Source organism: Diplotaxodon limnothrissa, linkage group LG20 (genome assembly GCF_057381915.1).
Source record: "Diplotaxodon limnothrissa isolate DT_005_m linkage group LG20, D_limnothrissa_male_GT1.1, whole genome shotgun sequence".
Taxonomy (NCBI): Eukaryota; Metazoa; Chordata; class Actinopteri; order Cichliformes; family Cichlidae; genus Diplotaxodon; species Diplotaxodon limnothrissa.
This window is the reverse complement of record NC_140615.1, coordinates 11,360,346-11,383,420: the sequence shown is the minus strand read 5'-3', so window position 1 is coordinate 11,383,420 and position 23,075 is coordinate 11,360,346. Positions and strand designations below refer to the sequence as shown.

Here is a 23,075-nt window from a genome sequence, read left to right as displayed (position 1 = left end):
ATCTGTTCCTGGCTCCCTTGATGATGCTAGGAGTCTTTCTTTCAGCTCTATTGCCCTAAATAGAAAGTTCTGTGGGGACTCATTACTTCCTTGAGTGATATTTATCAGCCGATGATAGAGGTCAGTAGAGCTATCCTCCTTGTAGTGTCCCCTCAGTATGGTACGAAGCTGCATGAGGGTGAGGTCTGTTTTAATCTCCAACATATCACGAAGACTTAGGCCTGGGCTTATGGCCCTAACAACAGCTTCAATAATTTCAGCTTCGCTGTGATTCTTTTTAAGTCCCATTTCGATTTGATGAATCAGGTTGGAGTATGACAGTTTGTCTTTCTGACCCCGTTCCCCAATTTGGCCACTGATTCTAAATTCCCTGCGTATAGTCACTTCAGGGGGCTGTGTTGCTGGTGAAGCAGGTAACGGTGATGGACGAGTAGGTAACTGTGCAGCGAGACCCTGATTAGTTTCTTGGGAGGCCATTCTGTCTGTCAATCTTGCCATTTCTTCCTCTAACCTTTTTGTTGAGGTTTGAAAACTTAGTTTCAATGCTGCATATTGTTCTTGTAGACTGGCCAATGCAACCGCATCCCTACTGACACTCTCTTCACGTTCCTGTGTAGGGTCATCTCTTTCCTTTAATTCTTTAACAGTTTTAATTAATCTGTCCAGGAATGTGTGTGCTACTTCCTCTTCCTCCACTTCAATAATTGTTTCAACTGCTTCACTTATTGTTCTGATCAGCGTGTGCTTCTTTGTCTGTTTTCCGATTGAGATTTTAGCTTGTAAACACACTTCTTGTAGTTGGTCTGACCTTAACTGTAGCAAGCTCTCACTTAGCTGGTCTTGCAGTTGCTCCAACTCCATACTGTGGGTGACGATTCTGTAATCTCACACTGCTTCTCAGTAGCACCGCTGATCCCACCACTGCCACCAAATTTTGTTGCACACTTGAATTAAAATGAATTGAAACCAGTGTGGCTTTGTGAGTTCGCCTTTACTGCATCTGCAAATATATACATGGACATAGCACAGCGTTACACACTTTTGCAGTCTCACATAACGCTTATAGGCGCACTGCCTTATGGGTAGTGTTTAAACTCAAATCACTAATATTTCTTACAGTGGAACAATGAAATAAACATAAACACAAGGTAGTGTGATCCACCAGTCTACATCTGCTGTGATTACAGCCCGGTACAGGTATAAATCCACAAAAGTGCCACGAGGTTTCCACACAGACTAATGAATCAGATCTAGCTGCTAATCGTTAGCATCACAGCTAATTCACATTGCTACCAATAACTTATACACTAATGACACATAGTGGGGATTAACGGCCAACTTTCCCACATTCTCTGCAACCCCGTGGACTCATCTGTAGACACATTTTAAGTTATTTACCATCTTGTATCTGCTTACCTGCAAATATATACATGGACATAGCACAGCGTTACACACTTTTGCAGTCTCACATAACGCTTATAGGCGCACTGCCTTATGGGTAGTGGCTGGCTTCTTTACTCCCGCTAGAGCTGCTCATTTTAGGGGATACTCCCTCTTGTGGTGTAACGGAGGAATAACTACGCTTCCTGCACTATGTCATTTTTGGAGACTGGGGCACACATTATTTTACCACAATCAAAGAAAATACAGATGTGAACAATCAGACCATTTAACTAACTACAATATTGTCACTAAAGATTATGGGGGGTGTCTTGTTTTGTCCACAATGTCTTTCTTGTCCTTACACACATTACCATCCCAGCCCACCGATAAGGCCTGGCCTACAAATTTGGAAAACACTGCACAACTATAAAAGTAAATGATAATTTTTTAATTTTGGAAAAATAACATTTACCTGAATTTTTGTGCTGCCACTTTGGATTCTTCAAGCTCTCTTTTGTTGCGTGCTGGATCAACAAGGTAAAGACAGCTGTCTGCTTTACTTAGGTACTGTAACAGAAAAGATAATACAATTAATTCTCTAGCCAGTAATTACAGATAAAAATATGTCTTTTATCATGCTTGAGAGGTTTGAATAAAACTAGTTTGATCAGTTATTACAGCTGATTGTTAAAATGAGCCCAGGAAAAGCAGTTATAAAAGATATTATTACATCAATCCCCATCAATCCCTATTACAATAAGTCAAGGTGATTTACAGATTCCATTTGCTATTATCTTATTTGTCCACACAAGATTTACTACAGTCGAATACCGTAAATTTCAGTTTTTAATGGAAAATGATAGGAAACAATTAGCATTACAGTATACTGGCATTTGACGCGCAGGACTTCATAGTGGGAGATCAAAGACACCACAAATCTGGGTTTGATGAATCCATTTGTCTCACAAAGTAAAAAAGGTTTCCAGGGATGAAATTTTATGGCACTAACAGTACATAATTTGAAAAACAAAACCCTAATTATTCCATAATATTGCGTTTTTTTTATTCAAAATATGAATTTTCTGGAGGAAAATTTGTGTTAGTACTAACCAGGAACTTCCAGTGAACATTTCCAACGTTCACAAACGAAACAATTGCCTGGTAGTTGTCAAAGTTGACCTGTTAACAAAGCATTAACACAATGTAAAATACAAATATATTTATATTGAAATATGTATATGTATTTATTACCTTTGACAAACAGTGCCTCCTCATCATTTCTCTTTTCCCGAACAGGATGACACCGGCAGTGTAGTGGTTCAGTATGTATACCTTACTGCCCAAATCCAACTTTCCGGCAATTTCATGCAGGGCACACTCTATGATCTTGTACAAAAAAAACATTGAATAATGAAGAGAGGTCAACTTAAACTGCTAATTATGTTACATTTTAGAAAATATGTAATCCATGATTAATTAATAATGTAGTGCTATCAATGTAAGAATTTTACTCTCTAAAGCACTCAAACGCACTTTCATTTTCATTGATTGGCTGACTGATTTTATATGTGATTTTCTCTATCAAAATATAGCTAGTTTATGTCAAACATTACAAAAGGAAAGAATATATTGAGCTAACAGTATAATAACAGTAACTCAAATAAACACTATATAAAACCAAAGTACACAGAAGACAAATTATGAAAATACAACAAAGCAGATATCGAGGCAGAAGGTTTATATCAACCGAAGACCACACTGTGGGTGACTCCTGTCAGCCATGAACAGGAGATTGAAGCAACATTTTGTGCTTATTAACGTTTCACATTTTAATAAAAACAGATTTAAAAAACAATATACTCCAATAAATATCAAAGTTACAATATCACAGAACATTATTAAATCCTTTAGTTGTGTTTTCATGGAAAATCTGGATAACAAAATGTGACTCAAGACTGAAAGTTCGTCTTAGACAATTTCACTTTTTTAAATAATTTGATAGATATTTTTTTAATTTTTTACGGCTATTTATTTATTTTAAATTAAAGCAATGCTGGTCATTACGCATGAAAGTTAGTGATCTGGAGTTGTGACTGACAACAGTATAAAACCTTTTAAGATTCAAGTGCATCAGCACAGTAACAAATCCATTTAAGACTAAAGCATGTATAAACAATAGCTCTGTCTATAAAAACATTCCAACTGTGTAACGTGGATGCTAAAATGTGTTGTTGATATGGGAACAGCATTAAGATCAGTGATGTTTTTGCTCTATGAATAGCAATAAACCAAAACAAACACCAGGAAATTAAATTTTTGGTTTGAAAGGTTATGTAACACAGTAATTAAAATACAGCTTCATTTATTTTGTAGTCTGTCTTTTCCACGTACCCCGCCTGTTAACCATTGATGAGGTTCCAGTGATTTCAGCTCGCTGTGGTGAACTATAAAGTTGTTCCCTTTTATTTGTGATGGAATCACAGCAACAACAATTTCGGTTTCCTGTCTTTTCCACAGTGCAGTGACCTATGGGCAACATAAACAGTGTATTTGTATTTGTGGCACAAGAGTAAGTAATGCTTTTGACATTGTCAAAAAAGTACACAAATAACTCCAGATGTACCGCATCTTACAAAATGTACATTTGCATACTGACTCATGGGCATTTATTAGTGGTCTTTGATGAGTCGTTCTTGATCAATGGTCATACCAATTTGCATAGTTATGATGAAGCAACTCACCCCGCAACTGATCATTACTTCAGTTTGCTGGTTTAACTTAGAATGATAATGTTCTCTTTATAATTTGGGGGAAAACTGCAGTAAGATTAGACTGAAGAAGTCACTTGGATGATTGACGAAACTTTTCTCCCACTGAAAAAGCTACGTCCAGATGAATGGAATCAAGTTTTTCAGTTTGACATAAAAAGGATGATTGACAATTCATCAAGACATATAAATGACTATGTGTTATACCATTATAGAGACCTAATACATTTTTTATGACAAGTTAAGTATTTATTGAAAAGTTGTTTGATGTGCACAAGATTGTTACTTTCAAATTTAATTTGTGAATACTAATAACTCAATTTGACATCAGTCTACCTACCACAATCAATAATTAATTAGCTTGGAAAAGCTGTAAAAAGGATGAATAGTTTAAAGGGAACAGAAAAAGTTTTCATCATAACAGAATACATAAGCCTTAGTTTTGCACAAAAATTTCAAACATAAAAATTCACATTGTAAGCGCCAGACGTCTGCTTTATATTTTTATTTACGATTGAGTTCATGTTTGTTTTATAATTCATAGATTCATTACATAAGTCATCTTTTCAGGATTAATAAATGTGAAAATATATGTGTTTACATAAAGTAATTTTAAATCACTGTTTTGGGATTGGAACCTAAAAGGGGGTACCTCTCACTAAGTATGTAAGTGCAATAGTAGCATGAAACCCTGTGTGAGTGTGTGAGAGGGAAGGGGAGGAGCATGGACATAGAGGTTAGGAGTCTCACGGTTTTCTGACCGTGTGCACAGCTAGTTATGGATAACTGCTATTTTTTGGAACTTTCATGCTTTTTTAGGAAGGAGTTCATTGTTACATCTTCAGTTTGTAATAAATAAACAGTCTTCAAATCATAATGCAACTGGAAGCATTTCTTTTGGAAACCAGGAACACGCGTCAGCCATAGACTCTCCTTTTTTGAACTTGGTTTATTGGAAATTACCCTACACACATGTTATTCTCATGTAACCCTCTGCATGTTTCCGAACTGTGTCTGAATGACATAGCAGCAACTCTAGTGATCATGATGTTATGACTTTTTGTTGTGATTTCATTGAAGCTAAAGACAGTATAATACACATTGATTTACCTGTAATTTATCCAATGTGTTGCCCTTTTCCTCCTGTACTTTTCTGGAGGTGTTTCGCACATCGCATCGTTCTATATCGTCTGTGCTCTATCATAAATTAAAACACATTACCATTTAAATATTGTTTAATATGTGTGGTGTGCTACTATATTCTAATTCACTGTTTTAAAGTGTAATTTTTGCCTTGCATTTAATATTTTCAAATTGATATAAATCAAAAATACATTACCATAATTAAAACCTTAATATCACAAAAACCATGATCACCTGACTTATGGAAGTTGGAGTTGGATCCTCATTCTGATTTCCTTGTCCTTCACTGTTTGGAAATGGGTCCTTCAACAGTTCTTTGCACGCCCTCTCCAGTTCCTTTGCATTTTTTTCCTCCTTGTCCACAAGATTTATTGTAAATGGTGCTGATTTTTTAGTCTTATTTTTTACATGGTCATAGATTGTTTGAACAATCACATCAGCACATTCCCTGGCAGGAAAGTTGTATATTCCTGAACTTACTGCTGGAATTGCAATAGAACACATTTTGTGCTCCTTGGCCTTTTGCAAAACACTGATTATGGCCTGTCGCAACATTGGTTTTGCTTGTGTGACATCTTTGGCTGATGGTTTGCTTTGCAGACATGGTCCCACTACGTGAATAATTTTTTGGCAAGACAGGTTCCCAGCACTTGTTACAATAGCTTCTCCAGTCCGCAGAGGTCCGTTTTCTGCTATGTAATTATTGCTCTCTTTCTGTATTTTTGTCCCACCACATTCTGAGATCGCCAATGCCAGCCCACCACAATGTTGTAACATGGTATTTGCTGCATTGACAACAGCGTCCACTTGAAACTTGCAGAGATCAGCAATCCACAGTGAAATGTTTACATCTTGCGTGAGATGTGCTGACATTATCCCTTTTTGTGTTGCTGCTTGTTCTTCTTCATCCTTGTGAGAAAATTTTCAAAATGAAAAACAAAAAAATTTAAATAACAAAGTAAATATAGAATTCATAACATTATAAAAAATTTAAGTAAGATGAATACAGAGATTGTAATAAACATATTATTCAAGGTCAAGTATAGCTCAACAACAATGTATTTCAAAATTAGATTAGGCAAAACTACTATAGATGCCAGCCATCCTTTCTTTGTATTACCTGCTGTATTAGAAAGCATGAACTAGTGCTATTAGATCCAAATTTTCATTGTTCTCACATAATAACATTAAAATTTAAAAACACACACTCACATATTTATCTCTCTCTCTCTCTCTCTCTCTCTCTCTCTCTCTCATTCTCTATGTATATCTATCTATCGATCTATCGATCGATAGATAGATATTAAAATGTCTTGCTTTTTTTTTTTTAAACAGTATTGAGCAATCAATCCAACAGTTTAAATGCCTTTCATGACCGGACTTTTTCAATCATTTTTACGCGAATACTACTGACTGACATTATTCTTAGAAAAAGAAGTGACTTCTTGACGACCCAATTAACTCGATCTTTTAAGTTGCTCGAAGAACAAAGGAACCAACGAACATAAGTCATGATATGAATCAGTATTATGGCTGGCCTTCAAGATTATCGGATCAAAAATATGAACGATTGTCAACAAGTAATAATCAATGAAGCAAAATATGGATCACTGACTGTGATATGAAAAATTAAAAACATCAGCGGCCACATTTTTTAATGGGTGATGAATTGTAAAATTAAATTTTTTTCATTCATATCGTCATCTGTAGGTTATGAGAATATGAGTACAGAGATACAATATTTATATCTATAGCCAATGATTAAAAACAAAATATATTGTCACTGTTCAGGGATGTAATTTGGCCATTGGTGTTGTTGTTTTCAAGGCTTCTTCGAGGAGCATCCGGGAGAACTACTTTCAAAGTATTTAAATGAAAAGCAAGCTTGCTTTTCTTTTAGAAGGTTCCCTTAATAAATATTTACTAGCAACATCTTTAAAATGATAATTAAGTGTTAGTGTTTACAAAAAAAATAAAATAAAGTAAAGTAAAATCAGTAATTATAATAATAGTTTCTTTGATACAATTAAATAATTTATATAAATACATATATATATGGTAACGAATGGTAACAAAGAGAGGGAAGGTAGTCAGAACTGAGGGGATTGAACTACCAGAAGGCAACATTGCAGACATAGGGGACAGTTACAAGTACCTGGGGATCCCGCAGGCAAATGGGAACCATGAAGAGGCCGCTAGAAAAGCTGCAACCACCAAGTACCTGCAGAGGGTCAGGCAAGTCCTGAGGAGTCAGCTGAATGGTAAGAACAAGATCCGGGCCATCAACACGTACGCCCTGCCCGTGATCAGGTACCCTGCTGGGGTAATAGGCTGGCCAAAGGAGGAGATAGAAGCCACTGACATAAAGACAAGAAAGCTCCTTACCATGCATGGAGGGTTTCACCCCAAGTCCAGTACCCTGAGGCTGTACGCTAAGCGGAAGGAAGGGGGCCGGGGACTGGTGAGTGTCAGCACCACAGTCCAGGATGAGACAACGAACATCCAAGAATACATTGGGAAGATGGCCCCAACTGACCGAGTGCTCAGTGAATACCTCAGGCAGCAGAAACCCAAGAAAGAGGAGGGAGACGAGGAACCATCATGGAAGCACAGGCCCCTGCACGGTATGTACCACTGGCAGATAGAGGAGGTGGCTGATATCCAGAAATCCTACCAGTGGCTGGACAAAGCTGGACTGAAAGACAGCACAGAGGCACTAATCATGGCAGCACAAGAACAAGCTCTGAGTACAAGATCCATAGAGGCTGGGGTCTATCACACCAGGCAAGACCCCAGGTGCAGGCTGTGTAAAGATGCCCCAGAGACAATCCAGCACATAACAGCAGGGTGCAAGATGCTAGCAGGCAAGACATACATGGAACGCCATAACCAAGTGGCCGGCATAGTGTACAGGAACATCTGTGCCGAGTATAACCTGGAAGTCCCGAGGTCAAAATGGGAGATGCCCCCAAGGGTGGTGGAGAATGACCGAGCTAAGATCCTGTGGGACTTCCAGATACAGACGGACAAAATGGTGGTGGCTAACCAACCGGACATAGTGGTGGTAGACAAACAGAAGAAGACGGCCGTAGTGATCGATGTAGCAGTTCCGAATGACAGCAATATCAGGAAGAAGGACCACGAGAAGCTGGAGAAATACCAAGGGCTCAGAGAAGAGCTCGAGAGGATGTGGAGGGTGAAGGTAACGGTGGTCCCCGTGGTAATCGGAGCACTAGGTGCGGTGACTCCCAAGCTAGGCGAGTGGCTCCAGCAGATCCCGGGAACAACATTGGAGATCTCTGTCCAGAAGAGTGCAGTCCTGGGAACAGCTAAGATACTGCGCAGGACCCTCAAGCTCCCAGGCCTCTGGTAGAGGACCCGAGCTTGAAGGATACAAAAAATAAATAAATAAATAACCGCCCGCAGGGGCGTGCTGGGTGTTGTGTATGTATATATCAAACCTGTTTAGTGACAGCTTCAGTCTGCTCTGTGGGCACATCTGAGTGTGGTGGTTCTTCTTGATGATCCTTATAAAAATAATATAATTACTACTTTACATGGAAGAACACAGATTAATTACAGAACACACATGACAATGTATGTCTTTAGCAGAACTTAAATTATTCTTGATCTCTAATACATACATAGGTTTAGACAATATACAGTCTTTGTCTGTGTTTATATGTTACTGCATTTTCCAAACAAAATTTTAAGTGATATAAATGGTCTTCTACAACAGCAATAACTAACAATAATGATAATTATTTCACTAACATCAAGTATTTTATGGGTAGCTGTTGCCATGTGTGGAGTGTACAATATCAAGATTTTCATTAACAAAGTTTTCCTAAAAGCTGTGAAAGACTAATGATGTTTTTAATTAGAAAATGTATTATGGGACTTAACATGGTTATTTGATGTATACAAAACATTTTTAACACATAGATGAGTTATAATTACTGTACATTTATGTATAGTTAACATCGTTATTTACTTTCATAAATATGCATAAAATGAATTAAATCACAGGAGCATAAAGAGAATTACAGTAAGATTACAGTATTTTTTACATAACTAATTGAACAATTGTAAAAAAAAGAAAAGCAAAGTACACATTTAAATTTGATTAGAACACACAACCTTTCTAATAGAAAATGTTTTAGTGACATGCATAGATGATAGAAAAAAATGATGATACCTTACCTGTTTGACTCGTTTTCCCATCAGAGGAGTTACATAGAAGCCTTTTCGTTTTCGACTTTTTTTCTTCCACTTCTCGGTCTCCACTCGGTAAGACTGAAAAGTATAATTTTTAAATAATTAACAATACTTTTTAGATCTGATCTTCATGTTTAAAAGATTACAAACATGCAAACCGTCAAGGACATTTACTGTAATCCCAAATTTAGTTACCGTAAAATGCTTAATGCTTCCTGTCTTTTGTTTAATTACAGTTGTTAGTCTAATAAGCTCCTATATTTATCACGTCTGAAATGTCATTCTAACCACATGTAATGCATTTGAGAAAATGTTTGTTAATAACACAAAGTCACAATGACAGTACCAAAGACATTTTAGACTAAAGAATGCACAAAAAGAAAAAAACATTTCTAATGTGAATGTGAATATACATTACAGATTTGATAAATTCAAAAACAGCAGTGCGAATGACTGTTGTTGTGTAAAAACTGCACAAAATCTGTCCCAAAATTTAAATTATCCTATTTAAACCTCACCTTCATCCTTTTTTTGCCTACATCGCCATATTCTCGGAGAAGAGCATCATGTTTCCTTTGATATATTTGCACAAAGTCATCTAGTCTAGTGAGACGCCTTCGTTCAAAGCGAATCCTTTTCAGGTCCCATTGACTTTTTTCCATTATCCCTTGCGTTCGATTGTCTTCAGTGTAGTTCTGAAAATGTTAATTACATCATTTACACTTTGGCCGAATTCAGCATAATGTTTCTTTTACTGTATTAACTTATTCTACCTGCTTCTTAAACTTCGACACATGATTGTACCGTTTACTGAGAAAGCGATACGCTGAGCCTTTCCCATGCCGTCCAAGGTCTCCTAAAGAAAAGACAGAATTTTTAATCAATAAAGCACATAAATAACAACATATAAGTGTTGATTGACCAAAACAAGACATACCAAGCAGCATTCCTGACCACAAGGTAGCATGTGGTAGAAAGTACTTTGAAATACTTGAAATGAATGCTGGTGCATAGTACACATTCAGTGGTCCAGTCACATCAAGGTGGGCACTGGCAATTACTTCGACAAAGTGCTTTTTAAGTGATGAATGAACAATATCTGTCTGAAATAAAAATTGAAATATCATATGATTACAATGTCTTTTGATTTTTAAAGAAAGTCTTAATCGTTTTTAAAAACACATAAATATACTACAAAACGATGTTATTGGTGTCACACTACATCATGAACACAATTAATATCTGAAACATTGAAATCCAAGATGAATTTTAAAATTACCTTATAATCCTCTGGAATGATGTCTGTTTCTTCAGCATCCCCATTCCCCGTCTGATCGATCAGCATTTTGAGGTTCTGCAGGTGTTTTTTCACTTCTGGTCCACTGCATGGACTTTTGAAAACAACTGTTGCACTTATAATGATGCCATCCATGTCTTTCAAGTTTGAAGAACAGGCCAGTAATCCAAAAACGTGCATGCCAAATTTGTAGTGTTTCTGTAGTCTATAGTGAAAAAAAGCATATAAACAATATGCATACTAAACACAAAGTCTAATCATTAGCAGAAAAAACAATTGCAAAATATAATTATAATAGACATGAATTAGAAAGTCAACAATAACTACAAGGGCAAGTACACTAACACCGGAGAAATACTTAAAACAGAAAAATAACAATCGTACTCACAGACTCGAGCACAAATACCTCTTTTTGCAAAGATCCTTTGCGTTCTTCATGATGTGACTCAAACACCGGTGGAGAATGGGTATGTTGAAGTTATCCGTGTCTAACTGTCCTGTGATAACCTGGAAGTATCGCTCCAAAAGGTCTTCCAAACTTGCTCTGCAGAATGTTACAGCAATGGACTGGAGAAGCACCAGTAAGCCATCACATATGATCATTACTGGCCTTTTGTTTGCCCTGCTTCCATACATTCGTGTAAGCTCTGTTTGAAATGCTTGTAGAAAATATGTAACAGAGGCAGTGGTATGGTCACATGTTACAAAAGTTGCTGTTGGTAGAGGTGATGATCCCTTGAAGGGATTTCTAACTATCACTTCATACACATAGTACGGATTAGCAGAAGCATTGTCTTTAGAGATAATGCTTCCTGTTGCATCAAAATATACTATGTCGTCTTTGCACCGCTGGTAAAACACTGAAAGTGTTTTTGTGGACCACAGCATTATACCTTTTGGATGCAGGAGCACTCTCTGAAGGACTTCGTTTGGAAGTCCTTGCTGTCTGTCTATTAACATTTGCAGACTGGTCATCTCATTTAAATGAGGTCTCTGTTTTTTTTCTGTGGGACAAGGCAATATTTTTCAAGACATCTTTAGATGGAGCCTCATCCCGACACCCTGCTTGGAAAGCTTTTTCTGGTATTAGATTTAGAGAATCCAGATAAAGACTTCTTGGCAATTTGGTTTCAAGTTTTTCTGCTAAAACATCTCTGGACTGTCCACGCACAGGTCTTGTTTTTATTTCCTTTGTGTTGTGGCACACCTCACCTCCTTGGAAAAGCACATCAGCCTTCAGGGTTTTTTCATCTTTAACCTCCACTTTCACAGTCACTGGACAATCCTTAAAACGGCAGTATCCCGTACATGAGAATACAGCCGTCTTAGAATGTGACTGACTGGTCTTGATGGTATGCCTCTTAAATCCAAAACTGCAAAATGGGTGTACTGACTTAATGCCAGTGGCTACAACATTAGTCCACTGCATACTTTTGAAAAGCCTCCCTTTCTGTGTTTTTTTTATGTCTTGCCAGTCTTTCTGATCAATGAAAAAAAAGCATGGCTGCTGTGGCAAAGAGCATTTGTAGAATTCCTCTTCAGCATTACTACTGTCACTTGTGTTTGATGAATTTCTACTCCAGTCCTATAATGCATCAGAAAGACTTTATTAAAAATAGGTGATGTAATTTCATGACAGAAATGTTATGTGGAAAATACTTTACCTTTTCGAGGGATGTAGACGATTGTGATGGAGACACACCGGGTTGTTTCAATTCAGGAGAAATGTTTTGGACAATGCCATTGTCATCACTCTCCTCCACAACATCCTTTGAATATCATTTTATTTGTCAAACAAAGAAATAACTTTTAAATAGAGACATTGTTTTCATAGAGTAAAAGTAGTTATAATTAATGTAATAAATAATTCCAACCTGTTTGAGCAAATGGAGAGATTCATTTCCTTCCATTGCAGATGGACACATCTCCAATGTTTCGTCACCAGTGTTTCCTTCATCCTGAGTGTGAAATAATTATTAACTCATGAGTATAGTAAGGTAAAACAAGAACTACATGTTTTATTTTAAAAGGTTTAGCATAGAGCTTACTCTATATTACAAATTTAATAGATGTTTATATAACCTATGCAAAAAGGCATGGAAACTGTATAATAGAAATGTGAAATCAACTACTCTGTATTGCATGTTGTCACAGCAAGTTCTTTAGTAGAGTAAAGAAGCAATGTTTGTTGAACACCACAGTGTTGTGAAGCCTTATATATATTTATATGGCTTTTATATGAAAATATTGTATTCTGCAGTGTGGACATAATACAAGTAATTTACTTACTTTATGTTAATGAGAGTGTGGGGGGTGAGTTGGAGGGCAGGGTGGGCTGCTTTTAACCATGTAAAGCACTTTGTGCTACATCTTTGTATGAAAAGTGCTTTATAAATAAAGATTGATTGATTGATACACACACACACACACACACACACACACACACACACACACACATAGATGATAAATGGACTGATTTATATATATTGCTTTTCTGCTCAACCAGAGTACTCAAAGCTCTCTGAGTCAGTGTCGTGTCGTCCCTCAAGCTGTGTGTTTCCTTGTGTGCCTCTCTGCAAAGTGTGAGTTTATATTTTCCAAGTTTAGTTTAGTATGCTCATTTTCTGTGACCAACAAATAAAGCTGTGATTTTGATTTGCCCTTCAAAAAACAACGGTTTATGTTTTTTGTGCCTCCATCCATTAATGCAATATGTCTCATGTTAGGTGTTATTATTAACCACTAATAATAATGGATTGGATTTATATAGCGCTTTTCAAGGCACCCAAAGCGCTTTACAATGCCACTATTCATTCACTCTCACATTCACACACTGGTGGAGGCAAGCTACGGTTGTAGCCACAGCTGCCCTGGGGCAGACTGACAGAAGTGAGGATGCCATATCGCGCCATCGGCCCCTCTGGCCAACACCAGTAGGCGGTAGGGTAAAGTGTCTTGCCCAAGGACACAACGACCAGGACAGAGAGCCCGGGGATCGAACCGGCGACCTTCCGGTTACAGATACGCTTCCCAACCCCCTGAGCCACGGTCGCCCCACTACACTATGGACTTACCACTACACTACAATTTATAGAAAACAATACATTCATGTGTAAATGATTGTTTAACCATGTAATCTAAACATTAATATAATTTAAAAAAATGCAACTTTTGAATTCATAACAATATATGTAACATCAAAGAAATCATGTAATTTTGTTTTGAAATACGTACCAAAGCAGATGAGTTCTCTGCGGAGGTCCCACTATCACCTTCAACATCGATATTTTTTGGTTTGTGTATGACTTCCATGGTTCTCTGTTTAATACACATGTAGTAATTACATTTTCATCTATCTGTAATGTAAAACCGTATCCTTCCACCTTGTTATACTTAGGTGTGCCTGTGCAAGGCCCAATTTTTATTATTCATCCACTGTTCTTCATGTCTAAACAAACTTCTGTTGCTCACTCAACTTTTGCTCTGTAATTAATTCAGAGCTTAAAAAATGTTTGCCACTCTCCTTGATAAATACTAAGTCCAGAGTAGTATTCAGACTCTAAACATAGATATCATAGAGTGCTTACCTTTTGGTAGTGCAGAGCAACATGATTAAGTTTTTTACGATTTGTATAATTGTTTGGCACTCCCAAGTCTTTGCACACGTTACTCCAGAATGCGTCTCCTCGGTGAACACTGTGTTTCTTTCTGTTTTGTCTTTCGGAGAAAGTCTCAATGCATTTTAGTATATGTTCATGTTTCAAACGAATTTTCCGTGTCTGTAAATGCAAGTAAAAAACAATTAAATAAAATAGAGAGAACTATACAACTATAAAATTATATTTCAATTTTTTTACACAATATAACTTCTAAATATTGTTTAAGGATAAAACTTGCCTTTCCAAAGGATGAAAATGTGGAGGTTCTGTAACACAAATAAGAAATTAAAAAACAAAGGCTTCAATGTATTTGCCAAACAATAACATTTTCAGTTTTTGTCATGCACTTGTTATATTTACATATTTCCTGTATTACTCGAAATGACCTATTTAAAACCACTGGGGTGAGCGAAATGGTCTCGGATGGAAACAGACTAATCATATTATTGTTAACGCACCATTACAGTCAAAGATATGGACAAAGCAACAGTCTTATGATTTGTGTTTCGGGTTCAAGGAAATAAGCCTACATAGGAAAAGTTATTAAATTATGTATTAATATCAAATTTATTTCTAACAAAGTTGTTTAAAAGTGGTTGTTTGTTTATAGGAGCTACCGAGAGCATCACGTGGTCATACCACATCTATTACGTAATGTGTCCCTACCTAAATACATAGTACTTAAAAACACGTTAAAACCAAATTTAACTTAGAAAACAGTAATAGGAAGCAAATAACATATGAAGCAAAAAGCCATAAGGAAAACTTCATAAAATTTTTTGTCAATAAGGCAAACGTAATGACTTGTGGCTTAAGCTAATTGCATGCTTACCTTATCTGTCGTTTTGCGTAGCTCATTATTGTCTGTTGCAGAACCACGGGAACTCGTAACTTTTCCAAGTTTACAAACGTAGTGTTTTTAAGACTGTCAAGTAAAATTGTAATTCCGTAGTTCCTACAGTTGTTGAAGCATGTGCACGCATCACACCGCCACCGCAAGTACTTGACTCATTGGGCTATAGGCTACTATCACCTTCACCCTTAATCAGTGTCCCGGATCAATAGTCACCGGATATCCTCGGACGCATTTCAGAAAAGTAAAATAATGCGCGATTTAGAAATGTTAATACTTGCCTGTTCAATTTTAATCATTTGGATAATTGATATTAGTTACACATAAATAGTGTTTACAGATGACCTTTGACTTTCGATGTTCAATTAAGCAACGCAAAAATGTATTACAGGCACATAAAAAACGAACCTATTGATGCATCAATTGTACTTAAACCCAAAAATACCCATGAAAGGTTTTTAAAATGGACATTTCAGTAGATAAACGGTTGAAACTTGTAAAAGTACTTAGTGTCACATTGAAAAAATATTTTTGACACTTAAAAAAATAATTAAATACATTGCATTTAAAGATATTTGAAATAAAATAATAAAAGGGTGGAGTGCCCACTCCGGGTCGGGGATGAGTTCCTGCCCCAAGTGGAGGAGTTCAAGTATCTCGGGGTCTTGTTCGCGAGTGATGGGAGAAGGGAGCCGGAGATCGACAGACGGATTGGGGCTGCGGCTGCAGTAATGCAGACGCTGCACCGGCCCGTCGTGGTGAAGAGAGAGCTGAGTGTAAAAGCGAAGCTCTCAATTTACCGGTCGATCTACGTCCCTACCCTCACCTATGGCCACGAGCTGTGGGTAGTGACCGAAAGAACGAGATCGCGGATACAAGCGGCAGAAATGAGCTTCCTCCGAAGGGTGGCTGGCCTCTCTCTTAGAGATAGCGTGAGAAGTTCGGCCATCCGGGAGGGGCTCAGAGTAGAGCCGCTGCTGCTCCACATCGAAAGGAGCCAGCTGAGGTGGTTCGGGCATCTGACAAGGCTGCCTCCTGGGCGCCTCCTGGGTGAGGTGTTCCAGGCATGTCCCACCGGGAGGAGGCCCCGGGGCAGACCCAGGACACGCTGGAGAGATTATATCTCTCGGCTGGCCTGGGAACGCCTTGGTATTCCCCCGGACAAGCTGGAGGAGGTGGCTGGGGAGAGGGAGGTCTGGGCCTCTTTGCTTAGGCTGCTGCCCCCGCGACCCGGCCTCGGATAAAGCGGATGAGGATGGATGGATGGATGGATATTTTAAATGAATTAGACAAAATAATTAATGTCTTTTTTTGGTAAAGTTCCATTATGGTATAATAACCTTCATACTTCACTGATGGGTGAATACTCTTGAGCAACTGTTTTGTGATTTTGTTAATTGGTGTTATGGAAAAATTATACAGGTTTGTTGAAGTATTTTTGGAAGATGATAACACATTGGTTGAGTATAGGAAAGTGTGTGTAGGACTTTTGAAAAACATTGACAACTGGTCCTCACTATTATTGTGAAAATAAATTTTAAAAGAAAGTCTCCTAGAAAGCTAAATGTTGAAAAATGTGAGTAAAACTAAAATATTTTGATACTCAGCAATGCTGTACATTTTAGTATTACAGTGTAAAATCAACCAACATTAAAAACAGAAAACAATGAGAAAAAAGAGATAAGATATGATAACCTTTATTATTCCAACACGTGGGAAAATTGTTTTGTCACAGCAGGAAGTGGACAGTGCAAAAGTTATATACCAAAATTGGAATACAATAAGAATAAAATACTGTACAGAAATATACAAAGTAGAATAGAATAAAATACTACATATATTAGAAAAAATAGAATAAAATATACAATAGGATAAAAAATAGAATGCAAATGAGAAGACCAAGTCAAATTTTTAATCACTTCAGAATTTTAACGATTCTGATAATTGCCACTGTGATAATCAATTCTTAAGTAATTAAGTAAAGTGTATCATTTTTGTCATAATGTACCAACTACATTGAAACATCCATCTATTCACTTGCGTTTGTCCTCTAAAGGCTTGCGTGAGGTCGCTGTCATAGGGCGAGAGGCGAGGTACACCCTGGACAGGTCGCAAGTCTGGCGCAGGGCAAACACACAGGGACAGAAAACCATTAGCACTCACACCTATAACTTAGATTAATCAATTCCACACATATCTTTGGACAGTGGGAGGAAGCCAGAGTACCCAGAGAGAACACATGCAAACATGTGGAGAATATGCAAACTCCAGACAGAAAGAAAACAGCATGATGGTGGAATTGAACTGACAACATTCTTGCTATGGGGCAACAGTGCTAAACACCATGCCACTGTGCAACTCAGATTAAAGGATCTGACATTAAAATGAGTAATTAAAGACTATCAAAATTAGCTTTTGGAAAGCTATTCTGCACCTCAATGTAATTTTATTTATGCCCAAAATATACATATTCTACAGAAAAATCAGAACCAGAGAAGCTTTATTAATTTGACGGTGAAATTTAATACAAGTACCCTTTAATATCTGAGGAATTCTACAGTAAATCTGGCTGAAACTTGGCACACAGGTACAGGAGGTGTCCCAGAGGAGGGATGTGTTGAAAGTTGTACATCAACTACTCAGGATGATTTTTAATGAATTTTTGAAAATTGACATAATTGTAGTTTATTGGCCGACTGCATTGGATACAAGTACCCTTTAATTTCTGAGGAATTCTACAGTAAATCTGGCTGAAACCTGGCACACAGGTACAGTAGGTGTCCCAGAGGGGGGATGTGTTGAAAGTTGTACATCAACTACTCAGGATGATTTTTAATGAATTTCTGAAAATTGACATAATTGTAGTTTATTGGCCGACTGCATTGAATACAAGTACCCTTTAATTTCTGAGGAATTCTACAGTAAATCTGGCTGAAACTTGGCACACAGGTACAGTAGGTGTCCCAGAGGGGGGATGTGTTGAAAGTTGTACATCAACTACTCAGGATGATTTTTAATGAATTTTTGAAAATTGACATAATTGTAGTTTATTGGCCGACTGCATTGGATACAAGTACCCTTTAATTTCTGAGGAATTCTACAGTAAATCTGGCTGAAACTTGGCACACAGGTACAGTAGGTGTCCCAGAGGAGGGATGTGTTGAAAGTTGTACATCAACTACTCAGGATGATTTTTAATGAATTTTTGAAAATTGACATAATTCTACTGTATTGGCCGACTGCATTGGATACAAGTACCCTTTAATTTCTGAGGAATTCTACAGTAAATCTGGATGAAACTTGGCACACAGGTACAGTAGGTGTCCCAGAGGAGGGATGTGTTGAAAGTTGTACATCAACTACTCAGGATGATTTTTAATGAATTTTTGAAAATTGACATAATTCTATTGTATTGACTGTATTGAATTGAATAAAGTACCCTTTAATATCTGAGGAATTCTACAGTAAATCTGGCTGAAACTTGGCACACAGGTACAGTAGGTGTCCCACAGGAGGGATGTGTTGAAAGTTGTACATCAACTACTCAGGATGATTTTTAATGAATTTTTGAAAATTGACATAATTCTATTGTATTGACTGTATTGAATTGAATAAAGTACCCTTTAATTTCTGAGGAATTCTACAGTAAATTTGGATGAAACTTGGCACACAGGTACAGTAGGTGTCCCAGAGGGGGGATGTGTTGAAAGTTGTACATCAACTACTCAGGATGATTTTTAATGAATTTTTGAAAATTGACATAATTCTATTGTATTGACTGTATTGAATTGAATAAAGTACCCTTTAATTTCTGAGGAATTCTACAGTAAATCTGGATGAAACTTGGCACACAGGTACAGGAGGTGTCCCAGAGGGGGGATGTGTTGAAAGTTGGACATCAACTACTCAGGATGATTTTTAATGAATTTTTGAAAATTGACACAATTGTAGTGTATTGGCTGTATTAGATTGAATAAATGTTTCCATTAATTTCTGAGGAATTCTACAGTAAATTTGGATGAAACTTGGCACACAGGTACAGTAGGTGTCCCAGAGGGGGGATGTGTTGAAAGTTGTACATCAACTACTCAGGATGATTTTTAATGAATTTCTGAAAATTGACATAATTCTATTGTATTGACTGTATTGAATTGAATATAAGTTTCCTTTAATTTCTGAGGAATTCTACAGTAAATTTGGATGAAACGTGGCACACAGGTACAGTAGGTGTCCCAGAGGAGGGATGTGTTGAAAGTTGTACATCAACTACTCAGGATGATTTTTAATGAATTTTTGAAAATTGACATAATTCTACTGTATTGGCCGACTGCATTGGATACAAGTACCCTTTAATTTCTGAGGAATTCTACAGTAAATCTGGCTGAAACTTGGCACAAAGGTACAGGAGGTGTCCCAGAGGAGGGATGTGTTGAAAGTTGTACATCAACTACTCAGGATGATTTTTAATGAATTTTTGAAAATTGACATAATTCTATTGTATTGGCTGTATTGCATTAGATACAAGTACCCATTAATTTCTGAGGAATTCTACAGTAAATCTGGATGAAAATTCGCACACAGGTACAGTAGGTGTCCCAGAGGAGGGATGTGTTGAAAGTTGTACATCAACTACTCAGGATGATTTTTAATGAATTTCTGAAAATTGACATAATTCTACTGTATTGGCCGACGGCATTGGATACAAGTACCCATTAATTTCTGAGGAATTCTACAGTAAATCTGGATGAAACTTGGCACACAGGTACAGTAGGTGTCCCAGAGGGGGGATGTGTTGAAAGTTGTACATCAACTACTCAGGATGATTTTTAATGAATTTTTGAAAATTGACATAATTCTACTGTATTGGCCGACTGCATTGGATACAAGTACCCATTAATTTCTGAGGAATTCTACAGTAAATCTGGATGAAAATTGGCACACAGGTACAGTAGGTGTCCCAGAGGGGGGATGTGTTGAAAGTTGGACATCAACTACTCAGGATGATTTTTAATGAATTTCTGAAAATTGACATAATTCTATTGTATTGACTGTATTGCATTGAATACAAGTACCCTTTAATTTCTGAGAAATTCTACAGTAAATCTGGATGAAAATTCGCACACAGGTACAGTAGGTGTCCCAGAGGGGGGATGTGTTGAAAGTTGGACATCAACTACTCAGGAGGATTTTTAATGAATTTCTGAAAATTGACATAATTCTACTGTATTGGCCGACTGCATTGGATACAAGTACCCTTTAATTTCTGAGGAATTCTACAGTAAATCTGGCTGAAACCTGGCACACAGGTACAGTAGGTGTCCCAGAGGGGGGATGTGTTGAAAGTTGGACATCAACTACTCAGGATGATTTTTAATGAATTTTTGAAAATTGACATAATTCTACTGTATTGGCCGACTGCATTGGATACAAGTACCCTTTAATTTCTGAGGAATTCTACAGTAAATCTGGCTGAAACTTGGCACAAAGGTACAGGAGGTGTCCCAGAGGAGGGATGTGTTGAAAGTTGTACATCAACTACTCAGGATGATTTTTAATGAATTTTTGAAAATTGACATAATTCTATTGTATTGGCTGTATTGCATTAGATACAAGTACCCATTAATTTCTGAGGAATTCTACAGTAAATCTGGATGAAAATTCGCACACAGGTACAGTAGGTGTCCCAGAGGAGGGATGTGTTGAAAGTTGTACATCAACTACTCAGGATGATTTTTAATGAATTTCTGAAAATTGACATAATTCTACTGTATTGGCCGACGGCATTGGATACAAGTACCCATTAATTTCTGAGGAATTCTACAGTAAATCTGGATGAAACTTGGCACACAGGTACAGTAGGTGTCCCAGAGGGGGGATGTGTTGAAAGTTGTACATCAACTACTCAGGATGATTTTTAATGAATTTTTGAAAATTGACATAATTCTACTGTATTGGCCGACTGCATTGGATACAAGTACCTATTAATTTCTGAGGAATTCTACAGTAAATCTGGATGAAAATTGGCACACAGGTACAGTAGGTGTCCCAGAGGAGGGATGTGTTGAAAGTTGTACATCAACTACTCAGGATGATTTTTAATGAATTTTTGAAAATTGACATAATTCTATTGTATTGACTGTATTGAATTGAATATAAGTTTCCTTTAATTTCTGAGAAATTCTACAGTAAATCTGGATGAAAATTCGCACACAGGTACAGTAGGTGTCCCAGAGGGGGGATGTGTTGAAAGTTGGACATCAACTACTCAGGAGGATTTTTAATGAATTTCTGAAAATTGACATAATTCTATTGTATTGACTGTATTGCATTGAATACAAGTACCCTTTAATTTCTGAGAAATTCTACAGTAAATCTGGATGAAAATTGGCACACAGGTACAGTAGGTGTCCCAGAGGGGGGATGTGTTGAAAGTTGGACCTCAACTATTCAGGATGACTTTTAATGAATTTTTGAAATAAACATAATTGTAGTGCATTGACTGTATTGCACTGAATATGAGTTTACTGTGATTTCTGAGTAATATTACAGTAAATCTGGGTAAAAACTGGCCCAGAGGTAAAGTAGGTGTCCGAGAAGAGGATTGTGTTGAAAGCTTGGCATCAACTTTTAAGAATGATTTTTAATGAATTTTTGAATATGCAACCAGACTGTCACGATGGCTGTATTGGGCTGTTCCATTGTAATTTGTGTGCGCGCGTGCGTGTGACTGTTCACGCGCGTGCATGTGTGCGCGAGTCTAGGCTTTCAATCAGGATATAAAGCGAAAAGGCGCTACCGTAAAGACTGGTGTAAAAGCGCAAGGAAATTTATGCGGCGGATAGGAGGCGGCTGGCTTGACCGCGGCTCACAAATGACGGCTCACTTTACCGCAGTAACACAGAGAAGTAAAGCAAGTGTGTAAGTTAATCTCTGTATGTTTGCATAGTATTTCCATGCTGAGCTTAACAACCGATGTATGGAGCCACAGCTGGACTGGCTGTCGGAGTTTTGTATTGAGGGGGAAAGGAAGCGATTTGTTTTGTACTTCAGCTAGAATGAAAAAAGACACAAAGCTAGAGTTATTCGGTGTCTTCATGCTGAACAGCTAAAACTTCTTCCCTCATTCTCCCCCCTCCCTCTCCTGTTGCTACTTCAATCATGAAACTGATCGATTATCAGCTGATGGCTTTTCTGTCGCTAGTCCTGCCTCTCTTGTTTGTTAATCGCCCAGTTTGCGCTAGAAAGTGGAAAACGGCAGATAAACAACAGCAGCACGTTTAAGCTTGATAAGCTGTTGCTAGAATTTTTTAATATTACTTTCTAGTATCCGCTTGTGTTTTCTGAAGGCACAGCCGTAATAGCTGCTGGTCATGATATCAGTTTGTATATGTGGTGAGAAGGAAACATGAAGGTGAAACCAGGAGATGTTTTTACTGAATCATTAGAGCTGAACAGGTAATGAAGAAACAGGTTTACCTTTTAGGTGACATGGATGAGTTGAAGTTATGAACTGTTTCTGAGAGACAAATAACACCAGGATCCTTTTCTAAGTAGCTGACAGCTGGTAACTGTGCAGGGGCGGATCTAGCAAAGTGTTGTCAGGGGGCCAGGTAGGGCATTAACAAGGAAAGGGGGGCATAAATAATTTTCTTTCTTATTCTCATTTAAAATGTCTAGCTTTTAATAAATAATTATCTAAATCTTACAAGCAAAGTGGTGATCTGGTTAAATGTATAGAAATCCATTATTGTATG

At 37.4% G+C, this 23,075-nt stretch overlaps 1 pseudogene; it reads right to left on the bottom strand.

Annotated features, from left to right (window-relative positions):
- Nucleotides 1–1,851: 1,851 nt before the first annotated feature.
- On the bottom strand, nt 1,852–12,238 carry LOC146610607 (uncharacterized; annotated as a pseudogene).
- Nucleotides 12,239–23,075: the final 10,837 nt, after the last annotated feature.